The sequence below is a fragment of the Felis catus genome, chromosome D3, assembly GCF_018350175.1.
Source record: "Felis catus isolate Fca126 chromosome D3, F.catus_Fca126_mat1.0, whole genome shotgun sequence".
Classification (NCBI taxonomy): domain Eukaryota; kingdom Metazoa; phylum Chordata; class Mammalia; order Carnivora; family Felidae; genus Felis; species Felis catus.
In genome coordinates, this window is record NC_058379.1 from 49841166 (window position 1) to 49854406 (window position 13241).

Below are 13241 nucleotides of genomic sequence, written 5' to 3' on the forward strand. Positions count from 1 at the left end.
CCATCTCCTGAGACCTGGAATTTGGTACTCTAAAGTTTATGTCTAGGATGAATTTAAAACGTGATAATTTGGAATATTTTGATGGAAGCCGTATTTTTCTGAGATGGCATCAAAGAGTCAGATGAGGCTATCAAATGGCCTTTCCCACACTGCACACCCCTATATATCTAGCTTAATGCCTGCCATGTAGTGGACATTCGATGAGTACTTGTTAAGTTAATGAATGAGTTCCTTCTAAAGACATTGTGGTAATGTCTAATTTACATAAATTGATTCCGGCAAGTTGAACGCAGATTGTATTTGTCAATGTTAGTCATGTTCACTCTGGTTAACAAAGGTGGTTTTTGTATTTCCCTGGGAATGCTGACGATGCAAAGCATTATGGCAGCATTCTAATCTGTGGAAACTAGGTGGCATTGGGAATGAAGAAGACATAAGCAAAAGGGAGCTCAGCATAGACATTGAAAATGTAGACTCCGGAGCTGAAGTGCCTGGATTTGAGTCCTGGTTTTGCTCTGAAGCCTGGGACAAATTATTTAAACTCTGTGTTTTATGGAAGTGATCATAATAATGCCACCTTCATAAGCTTAAAGTGAGAGCATTCAATGAGGTAAAGCCACTAAAGCCATTCCTGACACAAAGTTTGTGAACTAGGAAAGGGAGAGTATCTCTACCATTGGCGTCCAATTTCAAAAATTAGTTTTCTTCTTCTTCTCCCATTGGTAGCCAATTTCAAAAATTAGTTCCTTCCCCTCCCCCTCCTTCTCCTTCTTGTAATTGCTCCCCTTCCCTCTAGGGGCCAAGGGCAGGCAACCCCAAGATGGACCACTTTGGCATGAAGATTATTTTGATCTGAAGGCAATCAAGACCCTGCAGGCTTAAGAGAAATTTTTTGCCCCTCCCTTAACTACAGAGAAGAATCTAAATTGGGGGTCTTTCCTAGAATAATGGTTATTAGCAGAGATAAATTTTATCTGAGTGACCAATCTGTGTGGTAGGATAAACATCGATTACCAAACATCTGCTCTTCTTCTTATTGCCTGTGAATTACATTTCTTTCCTGTGAAGTCCCAAACCCCTTTCCCCTTTTCGTTAGTTCAGAATGACATATGAACCTCATTTTGCCTGATTGTCTTTGGGATTTCCATGTCTGCATAGATTCACCATATATATGCTATTAAATTTGATTTTCTCCTGTTAATCTGTCTCATGTCAATTTGATTCTTAGTCCAGCCAGAAGGAACCCTTGAAGGGGACAGGATTTCTTGCTTCCTGACAAATGTAAATACCAAAATAAATCAAAATATTTTTAAGTATATTTGCCCTCTTCAATGACAGTTGTGTTCCCATGATTATAGATCCTTCTCCTGGGAAATCCCTTAGGACACCTTGCACTAAGCACTCAACACTGAGCTCTTCATGACCTTGCAGGATGCCCAGACACACAAGTTCTCAGATCTCTGGTGGAAATTCTCAAGTCTCTCCAACTATATTTGTGCTGAGAATAATAAGATTCCCTGAATCTATATTAAGTGACACTGTGCTAAGTGCCTTGTGTACATGATGCCACCACATACCCTATCCAAGATGGAGCATTGTCACCTGATAGGACTCAGTAAAATCTCACAGTCCAGGAACATCCAACTGCTCTGCCTGTAGCAAACATCTGAGGCCATTAAGGGATTGGAGGTTAAGGAGGTAAACCAGCTTTAAACAGCCCACCATAGGCTGGTGATAATTCCAGACTACGCCCAGTTTCCCACAGGTCTTATGACTTCTGATGCAAGCCACTCAATAGAGCCCGTTGGTCCTGAATGCCCCCAAAATTCTGACTCTCCAAATCTCAACTTTCATAGGCTCAGATCCAGCCTTCTCTTCTGAATTGGCCTTCAGCTCCAATTTTGACTGATATATCAACCACCCTTGGTCTGAGTATATCAGCCACTGAGTTTCTAGACTCCTAACCTAGAAACAGATGATACTGCTTATGGCCCACAATAAGGAAAATTGGTTCACATAGAGACCATTTACACTAGCATTCATATTTGGAATACTTAATCCCACCCATGATGTTTTGAATAGCAGTGGACAGGACTCCTAAAAAATATCTTCTTTATTGCCCATCTGCCACAGTCCCCAAATGTCACCATTTAAGATTTAATCAATCACTTCAGTCTTAACAGTGTTTTACCTATTCTAAAGAACTCTTTGAGTTTCTTGAAAATTCTTGCTCCCTCAGACTATTTGTACAGGCCTCAATATCATTTGCATAGATCACCAACCATGAAAATATGAGACTCTATAACTTTATTACAGTTAATCTTATTATATCTATTATATTTAATATTCAAACTAAATCTGGTCACATTCATTATAACAGTCTCAAGATGAAGAAACTGAGGTTCAGGGCAGACCACATAGCTTCTGGGTAGCCAAGAAGTAGATGTGACTGATTCAAAGGCCATTCTCATTTTATTTCCATACTTCCTGCACAAATTTGGTTGACTTACATTTACTGATTTTAAGTTAAAAGTTTGAATTCACCCAAGTAACCTTTTATCCTTACTTTGCCTTTCTCCACAGTTGTTTTGATTCTATACAAACATCGACCCTGCTCACCAGTTAATTTCAAAGCCTTTTTAAATGTCAGGAGTTGAGCTGAGATTTCATGAGTCTCCAGTCTCTGAACAGGTCATTAGTCCAAAGCACTTTTTAGGCCAACCCATCCGCCCCTAGTGGCTCCAAATGCCAGTTAAACAGATGCCCACCCTTGATAATATCTACTTAAAACCCAAAGAGTAAATCTTAGAAGTGGCTCTGTAGATTTGACTATTGAAAGACTAATGGGTCCATATAAAATAATCTTCTCCCAACTTCTGGGTTTAGGAAAGCCCTAAAAACAAATTAACTTTAATGTTTTTCCAAGGTTTGTTAACCTTGCTCGCTCAACAGCTGCTCTGCTTTCATAATGAAAGAGAAACGAAGCCATAATGGCCCTAAGGTTGCCAAAATTTTGGGGGTGAACAAGCTTTCTGTGCTCTTCAAAACATTCCCTCTCCATGAAGTGTGATTGTCAGATTCCAACAGTCTCAGGACATTTACATCCCGGCGGTGATGAATGCCACAGATAGACAGCAAATAGAACTGCAGTGAAATTTAATGTTCACTTTAGATGCTCCAGTTCTTATTAGAAAAGGTCACCCATTGTCCCACTCAGATGATTAATGCAGACTCTTACATCTTTATGGGATATTTCCGCAATATGTGCTAAGTGACTGTTTGTTCCTCATTTCAGACTCTACCAGTGCTTAATACTCAACATGAATTTAGATGGGTGGAAAAATGCCACTTTGCAGCTTCAGGTTTTTGTAGATTTCCTTGTTAAAAGGAAGCTTAAATCATGGGGTCCAAAGAAAGTTCAAAGCCCATTTTCATCAAATTTCCCATAGCAGTTTTCTTTAAATGTATGCTGATAGCATAATTACTATGATAAACAAACCCCTTTTCAGTGGCACTTGGAAAATTCAAACCTGAACTATTTTCTTTCAGATGCTGATTAGTTAAATCCTGCCAGGTCAGTAGTAGTAGCAATAATCCGTTATTTCCTATGGTAGAGAAAGCCAAATTTCTAACATCATAAATACTCTACCTTACCTGCTAATGAGTTATAACATGGACACACAACACTGCTTGTGATATTTTTTAACTCAGGAAACTTGTTTTTTGTCACTTTCTGGGGTCGAACAAAATACCAGCTTTTAGATTCTCTCCCTGCACCTGTCCAAAGGATCCTTAGAGGACAGAACTTTTCAGTATCGACCACACAAATTAAAACACCTGGATCTCTATTTCTCTTGTTTTTGTTATCCTTGCCTCTATTTTTGGTTTTATTTCTTATTTTCCCAAACTTGGGCATTGTGGAAGGACAAAGTGCTTAAAGCCCAAGGTGATATAACTTTCATTTGTATAACATTCACCTGGCTATGCAAATTCATTACCAAGTTTCTACCGTTGCCCCGGAAAGTTTCATGGAACCCAGGATCTTAGGTGGAGGAAGATTTTCCAGATGGAGTTGACCTGGAAGAATTTGCCCCATCACTCAAATGGCTTTTTCTCTGTGTCATTTTCCTTCTGCGGCGTACTAATGGTTTTGTTGTTGTTATGTGGCTGCTTGATGTGAGTTGCATTTCATACACTACCAAATTCAATATTTGTAGGCCAAATTGTTTTAGGTTCTGTCACTATGTTGGACACAAAGAACCGATCAAATTGTCAACAGTCAATGTGAAAGAATCAATTATATAGATCTAGCCCAGAGTCGGAGAAATGTAGGTAGTAAAATAAGATTTTCTTTTCTTTTTCCCAGTCCTGCTGGCCAAAGAGGTTAAATCAGTTTACTTTAAATGCCATTGCCCGAATTTGGACCTGGTCACGTGGATGAGCCCAAATCAGGTACTAGTGAGTACTTACTATAATTTGTCCTTTTGTTGAAAAGACACAAGAAATATCAAAACCTCTCTTTTTACAATTATGTGTAAGACTTTAAGCATAAATTCAAAACAAATGGATATGTGAACAATCATTCCATTTTTACTACAAAAAAATCTTTGGCTTAAAAGTGAAAGTTTAGGCATCCAAATTGGGAAAGAGAAAGTAAAATCATCTGTTTGTAGATGACATCATCTTATATATAGAAAATCCTAAAAATTACACACACACACACACACACACACACACACCTATAAGGACTCATAAATGAATTCAACAAAGTTGCAGGAAAAATTAAAATTAAAAACACAAAACACGGTACGTTCCTATACAATAACAATGAACAATTCAAAAGGAAATTAAGAAAGCAATAGCATTTTCTTTAGAGTGGTATCTCTCTTAGTTTGGGTTGCTATAACAAAAACACCATAGACTGGGTGGCTGAAACAACAAACGTTTGTTTCTCATGGTTCTGGAGGCTGGGAATTCTGAGATCAGGGTGCTGGCATGGTTGGGTTCTGGTGAGAGCTCTCCTCCTGGTTCACAGGTGGCTATCTTCTTTCTGTGTCCCCATACAGTGGATATTCGAGAAACAGGGTGAAAGCTCTCTCTTATTTCTTCTTATAAAGAAACTGATTTCATCATGGAGGCTCCACCCTCATGACCTAATCACCTCCCAAAGGTCCCATCTCCAAATACCACTGCACTGGGAGTAGTTTCAACATACGGAATTTGGGAGAACACAAACATTCAGGCCATAGTCACATCAAAAAGATTCCTGGGTGCCTGGGTGGCTCAGTCAAAGTCTGACTCTTGGATTCAGCTCAGGTCATGATCTCACGGTTGGTGGGATCAAGTACCCCCCCGCCCCCATCCCATGTCCAGCTCCATGCTGACAGCAGAGAGTCTGCTTTAGATTCTCTCTCTCGCTCTCTCTGCCCTTCTCCCTCCACCCCTCAAAATACATAAAACTTCAAAACAAAAAAAAAAAAGATTCCTAGGAATAAATTTAACCAAGGAGGCAAAAGACTTATACACTTAAAACTATAAAATGTTGCTGAAAGAAATTAGAGACACAAACAAATAGAAAGATATCCTGTGTTTGTGGGTTGGAAGACTTACACTGTTAAGATATCAATACCACCCAAAGCAATCTACAGATTCAATGCAGTCCCTACCAAAACCCCAGTGATTTTTTTTTCAGAAGTAGGAAAATCCATGGATGAAATTAGGGAGTATTATGTTAAGTGAAACAAGGCAGTCAGAGAAAGACAAATACCGTATGATTTCATTCATGTGTGAAATTTAAGAAACAAAACAAACAATCATGGGGGAAAAAAAGAGAGAGGAAAACTTGGAAACAGACTCTTAACTATAGAGAACAAACTGATGGTTACCAGAGGGGAGGGGAGTGGGGGAAGAGTGAAATAGGTGATGGGGATGAAGAAGTACGCTTGTAGCGATGAGCACCAGGTGTTGCATGTAAGTGTTAAATCACCAAATTGTATACCTGAAACTAATATTACACCATATGTTAACTAACTGAAATTTAAATAAAAACTTTAAAAAAAATGATATTTGTGGTCAAGGGACCACAAATAGCCAAAAGGATCTTGAAAAAGAGGAACATCCTTGAAGAACTCACACTCCCTGATTTCAAAACTTATTGCAAAGCTAAAACCCTGGCATAAAGTGTGCTACTGGTATAAAGACAGGCATATAGACCAAGAGAACTGAATAGAGATCCCAGAAATGAATACACATATACTTGTTCAAATGATATCTTACAGAAGTGCCAAGACCATTCAACGGAGAAAAGACAGTCTTTTAAACAAACAAATAGCATTGGGAAACTGGAATATCCACATGCAAAAAAATGAGGTTGGACTTTTACTTGGTTTATCTACAAAAGTTAACTCAAAATGGATCAATGCCATAATACAAGAGCTAAAAGAAACCATAGGGGAATAGCTTCGTGATGTTGGATTTGGCAATAGAACCTGTTGAATATAACACTGGAAGCGCAAGCAACAAAATGAGAAATAGATTAATGTCCGATGGAGAAAGAGAACTCCTTTAACTCAATAATGACAAAAACCAACCTAATTAAAAAACGGGGAAAGGATTTGAATAGGCATTTTCCAAAGAAGATATACAGATGGCCAATAAGAGTATAAAAAGACGGTCAGTATCATTAATCATTAGGAAAATGCAAATCAAAAGCACGATGTGACACGGCTTCACATGGTTATATAAAAACAAAATAAAGCAAACATAGAATAAGCAGTGTTGGCAAGAATGTGCTAAAACTGGAAATTTCGTGTAAACTTGTAGGAATTTAACATGGTGCAGCCACTTTGGAAAATAGTTTGCCAGTTTCTCAAAAGGTTAAACATGGAGTTGTTACCATATGATCCAGCAATTCCCCTTCCGGGTAAACTATACCCAAGAGGAAGGAAAACATATGTTCACACACAAATTTTTACACTAGTAGTCATAGTAGCATTACTTAGAATAGCCATAAAATGGGGGGAAAACAAGTATACATCAAGCAATTAATGGATAAATAAAATGTGATGTATTTATACAATGAAATATTATTTTACTATAAGAAATAAAGTACTGACACTTGCTACACCACAGATGAACTTTGAAAACATTGTGCTATGTGAAAGAAGCTAGACACAAAAGGCCACACGTTGTATGATTCTATCTGACATCCAGAATGAGCAAATCCACCAAGACAGAAAAAGTAGGAGCTGGAGGGAGTGGGGAATGGGATCTGACTACTAATAGGTAGTTTCTTTTTGGGGTGATGAAGATGTTCCAGAATTAGATAGTGATGATGCTTGCACAACTTGGCAAATGGGAGAAAAATCACTTTAAAATTGTATACTTGATAAATGTACTGTATGTCGTATGAATGATACCTTCATTTAAAAAATGTATACAGCTTAATAAAACCCAAAACGCACACATTTGGCCTAATTCAAAGGACACTTGCATGGCAGCTGTACTGGCATTTGAGCTTTCTCTACTACGCTCCCAAAAAGGTCAGAGTCAAGACTGTTACTGATAATGAGGAGGGCCCCAAGCAGATGAGAGCCTGCATGTAAAACAGGAGAGTACCCCACCCTACTGATGGTGGGATTTGCATTCATTTGCAAGGTGATGATCCCAGACCAGCAAACCCAGAAACTTGTATGCACCTTCCCATCTTTGGTGGCTCTGCTGTTGGCATAGTGAAGGGATGGATATAAGGGCCCATATCAAGGGAACAATAATGTATTCATAAATAGTATTGTAGAAAGCTGAAACTTCTAATCCATGCATTCTTATATAGTTCCAGTCTAAGTGGACCTCACTTCAGTCCCACTGAGTGTCTGAGAGTAGAGCTCAGGAATTTACTTTTTTTTTTTTTTAATTTTAGAGAGAGAGAGACTGAGAACAGGAGAGAGGGGCAAAAGGAGAGAAAGAGAGAATCTTAAGCAGGCTCCATGCTCAGCACAGAGCCTGACACAGGGCTCAGTCTCATGACCCTGGGATCATGATCTGAGCCAAAATGAAGAGTCAGACACTCAAGTGGCTGAGCCACCCAGGCGGCCCCTTGGGAATTTACACTTTTCATAAATATAAATATCCCTGGCAATTAAAAATAAATTTTTAATGGTTATTTATTTTTGAGAGAGAGACAGAGAATGAGTGCGGGAAGGGTAGAGAGAGAGGGAGACAGAATCTAAGGCCCAGGCTCTGAGCTGGGGCTCAAACTCATGAACCATGAGATCATGACCTGAGTCGAAGCCGGACATGAGCCACCCAGGCGCCACCCCCAACCTACACACCAGCAATTTTTATTCAAACTTAAGTTCAACTACCACTAAGTCTTTTTCTTCTAACTTAAAATGCCAAGTCTATAGAAAGTCAAAAAATATATAGTACAAAGAATGCCCACATAAGGTACATTTTTTATTTTTATTTTTGAAATGTTTTTATTTATTTTTGAGGGAGAGAGCATGAGCACACGTGCACACAAGCAGGGGAGGAACAGGGAGAGAGGGGGACAGAGGATCTGAGGGAGGTTCTGTGCTGACAGCAGCTCAGTGTGGGGCTTGAACTCATGAGACCTCATGAGATCATGACCTGAGCCAAAGTCAGACGCTTAACTGACTCACTCAGGTGCCCCTGAAGAATATATTTTAGATTAGATTCGCTAATTGTTAACACTTTGCTAATTTTTTCTATTCTCTTAACCATCACTTTGAGAGTTACAGTCATAATGACACTTCAAATATTTCAGCTCGTATCACCTTAAAACAAAGACATTTCCCTTATAAACATAATTTGTCACACCTGGGATATTTAACACTGATACACATATATTATCAGATATACAATCCATGGTCCTATTTCTGCTGCTGTCCCTATAATGTTCCTTATAGCTTTCTGGGGTTTTGTACCCAGGATCCAGTCAAAGATCAAATATTGCAACTAGCTATCACATCTCTTTGTTCTCCTTCAATCTACAATAGCTCTGTAATTTTTTTTTCTTGTCTTTCACAAGCCTGACATCTTTGAAGAGTGTTTTAAAGAATGTTCTTCAATTTGGATTTGCTTTATTGTTTCCTGATGACTAGAATTAGGTTAACTAGTCTTGTTAAGATAATGTGTATCCATTTGTCCATTATTGGTAATGTTAGGTTTTATCACTTAGTGTGGTGTCTACCAGATTTCTCTACTGTAAAGGTGTGTTCCTGTGTAATGAATAATCTGAGGGCGATACTTTCAAACTAACTACTTATTCTTATGCATAAGAATCTTTAACCAGATTATCTACAGTTACCTCAGCGATCATAGATCTGTGATTTCTGTAGTTACAATAGAAATCATTAAACTCTGAGTTTGGTTGTAATATTTCCCTCTTAATAGTACTTTTGTATCTTGAACGTAGTCTCAAAGTCTAATAAAGCCATCCTTCCTTAATATGATTGTTTTTCTACATAATCAGAACTTGAGATACAAACACTTCTATCTCCTAAATAATTTCAGTTTTCCAAAAATTAGTGTTCGGCAGAACACATTTTCTAACCCATAGTTCTCTAAATCACCGTAATTTGTTAAGTGTGATAAATGATGAGCTGGCTATCATGTTTATTTTTGTAATCTTAGTTCTTTTATAACTAGAATGGTTTTTTTCTGTTCATAAATCCTACAGATATTGAACAATTTTATAGGATAACTGATTTTTTTTTAGCAAATGAAAAGGCAATGCATTTTTAAGCTCTCTTTTAAGAATTGCTGAAATCCAATTGTTGCTGTGAAATGCACTCTTACAGACTTTAAATACACTAAGGTACATCATGTGACAAAGGCAATACCTAGCATTGACTTTGAATCTACTTTCTCCCATCCCTTACATAGATATTTGACTATTTAATCTTACATGTTCAGGTAAGATTATCTATTTGGCTATAATGGGAATGTTTTGTCATTAAAAAACCTGTAAGTTTCTCACTTATTTTACTCAACCCTGAAAAATCTCAACTGGGAATGCAATTCTATTATTTAAGGAGTATGGGAATTTACTTTCCTCCAAGAAGTGTTAACTTAGAAAGCACCTGATTCTCTCTGTAGGTCCTTCCCATTTGGTTGAGTTTCTCTCACTACCATGTTGATGTGCTTAGTAAATAACTGGCTGCCAGTTGGGATATGCATCGGCTCAGTCATTACCAGCCTTTGCCAAGCAGGAGGCCCAGGCCACAGCACTTGGCTGTCCCAGTCCAAGGAACACACTGTTTCGAGGATGCATCGGCCCACAGTGATCAGCACCATGCGCTGGCTCCCCTTCCACGCCATAAGCTACCACCACTGCATTAAAGTCCATTAGCATTTTGCTGCCCCACTTAAGTGGCAGTTGCTGATGAAGTTCAACATGACCAGTATTTATTAGTCGCTACCTAAAGCAAAGCGCAGTGTAAAGCACTGTTGGAGGTAATAAAATAAGTGCAATCCCTTTCTTCGAGTAAATTACAAACCAGTAAGGAAATGGGATGATTTTTTAAAATAGCACTATTATGTCTCAGATTCTGGGAAATGCCAGGCAGAAAAAAATAGGGCAGAAAGGCTATGAAAATTTGAAGGATGAGAAAATTACCCACTAAATTGAGAGCAAGGAACTATCTCTTTAGGTGTTCCGAGAATATGGGATTTTCTGAGGACACAAAATTATAGGAAGGCTTCTGCTCCAAACTGCTGAGAGAATCACGACTTTCAAGTAGCAGAAAACACAGCATAGTGGGGAGTTAGCCCCTCACCATATTAGGCAGGTTATTTTTGTAACTTTCCAAATCAAAATAACAAGAGTTGGACACATTCATTCATTCAACTATTCAATACATTTTATTAAATGGCTGCTAGAAACCAGCGAGTGCACTAGGACCAGGTGCTGTAAGAGTTAACGAGACAGTCCAGTTGGGTGGTATAGACAAAACAGTGCAACAATTTCACTGCGGTTGTCTGTGTGTGCAGATGAGATGTGAGTTCAGAGGAGGAACACCTCACCCACACTGGAGGTTTCAAAGAGAGAGTCCCAGACAGAGGTATTTCCAGACTTAAAGCCAAAGCAGCAGTATTCCAGCTCAGAAAACAATAGAAGCCAAAGCCCTTATTGTCCCAAACACTGCACTGCTATGTCACAAAACCCTCCAATTGCCTTGAACTTAAACTGTTCACCCTCCGGTGGGCACAATAATATAATCTTCACTGTGCATATTACCGATCCGTAAGAATACGACATGCTGCCCAATGTAGAAGGCATGTATTTACCACAATCTAGAGATATCAAACACTCGTGCAAATCAAATCAGCCCTTAAGTACGGCGCACTGGTGATGGACAGCTGGTCAAACAATTATGGATTTTATTTTAAATACGGAGAGAATTATTTATGATCATCAGAATTCATAGGGCATTTTTTTAGGAATGAATTATGGACTATTGGTAAGAGAAAAAGATCAGAGAGGTCTCAGCACTTAATAAAGACTACAGTGGTGACCCGATTTTCGGTCTGATTTAGGAACTGTGAAGCGAGTCTGGGCTGTGCTCGGGATGCAGAGGAAACTCATTTTGGATGATCAGTGAAGTGAGGGAGGTCGAACATTCTCAGTGCAGCAGTTAAGTGATCTTGGCAGTACCAGAGAGAACCAAAGAGATTTGTTCTAGTTAAAGAAATGAATATTTGGAACTACTTGTGCGGCACTCAGGGGAACATTTTTCTTATTTGCTAACGTGAAGTAAAAAGTAACTTCATCACATTTGCGGAGGTCTCTGTACAAGATACAACTGAAAGGGCTGGGCAGATTTCATAAAGGCATCTGTGATGAATTGCTCCCTTGCCCAACCCCAAGTGTGAAATGGGGAGCATGATAGCCTCTTTTCCTGTTTCTCTGGGACCTTGCTCTGTTATCAGCTCTTCCCTCTCTCATGTATCTTCAATCTCTTCCACTCCAGTGAAGCCTCCTCAGCACTGGTATATTCTCACATCTTTGAAAACTGTTGAATATAATGGGGTATTTTCTGACCACGCTTCTCCCAGCTTTTCTCTTGTTGCTCTCCTTCCATTCATAGCCACGACTTGACAAATATTCTGTATTCACCATCTAAACTGCCTTAACTTGCATCAGTTCCCAGACTGTTGTCTGGTCCTACATTCTGCCCTGTTCAGACACTGATCATCATGGCTAAAACCGATAGACTCTTCTTGATGCTTTGTCATTGACCTCTTGGTGGCACCTGATTGGTGACCACTCTTTTCTTCATGAATAACCTTCTTTGGCTTCTGAAATCTCTTCCCCATCTCAAGCTCTGAGATCACGATTTCCCCCCCCCCTTTAATATCCCTCCCTTAAATATTGTTGCCATTAATCTATCAGTTTTTGTACAGCTTCAAATATCTTCTTTCCCCTGGGGAATCCCAAATCTATGTTATCAGGATAAGATCATCTCCTGAGTGCCAGGACTGTAATGCCACCTGCCTGTGGACCAGCTCCATCTGAATGTCACATAAGCACTTCAAACCCTATATGGATGAAATCAAAGCTATCATCTTGCATTCCTTATTCTCTCCACTGCTTAAAATTGATCAGCTTGCCTTTGGGGAATATTTTTGTCTATCACTGACCTTTATGCATGCATTTTTTTAAATGTATCTATTCTGCTTACTAAACTGTAAGTCCTCTAGGGAAAAGAGCTCTGCCTTATTTGTTTTTGTATCCTCAGCAACTAGTAATGCCATCATTATTTGGGAACTATAAATGAATGGAGTGAAGTGAGGTCCACTGTGTAGCTCTATTTTTTTGCATTAAAAAGAAGCATATCAGATCAGAGTCCCAACACATGGTTGAAGGTGCTTCCTGGCATAACTGCTCAGTGAAGTATCTCTTTTATTTTTCCAGCCAGCTCTCAAACACTGCCATGTGCCAGTGTTCTCTTTCCCCGGCAGGTACAGAATGCAATCCCAGGAGAATGTATAAGGAAAGAAAATTGCCCATAAGAGTACAGTGATGAGGAATGAGTACATTTACAAAGGAAACGCAGAGCCATGCTCCAGGGAGAAGTACTAGTAGGTCTTTCTTCTGTTTTGATATTTAACATTCAGCAGAGTGAAAGCATTCAGTCTGTAGTAATGGAAAGCAGCCTTGAAAAATGTGAGAAGATTTTATCATTAAACCTTACAAATCATAAAAATCTCAAAGGAAA

At 38.9% G+C, this 13241-nt stretch overlaps 2 long non-coding RNA genes across 8 annotated transcripts in view; one reads left to right on the top strand and one right to left on the bottom strand.

Moving 5' to 3' along the window:
• LOC109493380 overlaps nt 1-13241 on the top strand; it is a 64151-nt gene that overhangs the window by 47106 nt on the left and 3804 nt on the right. For both annotated transcript variants that reach the window (XR_002737314.2, XR_006588184.1), the window contains exon 7: nt 4367-4452. This is a non-coding gene — a long non-coding RNA (uncharacterized LOC109493380). The remainder of the gene's footprint in view (nt 1-4366; nt 4453-13241) is intronic.
• The window catches only part of LOC111557315, a 211242-nt gene that overhangs the window by 8814 nt on the left and 189187 nt on the right, over nt 1-13241 (bottom strand). The gene's annotated exons all lie outside the window — the stretch shown is intronic.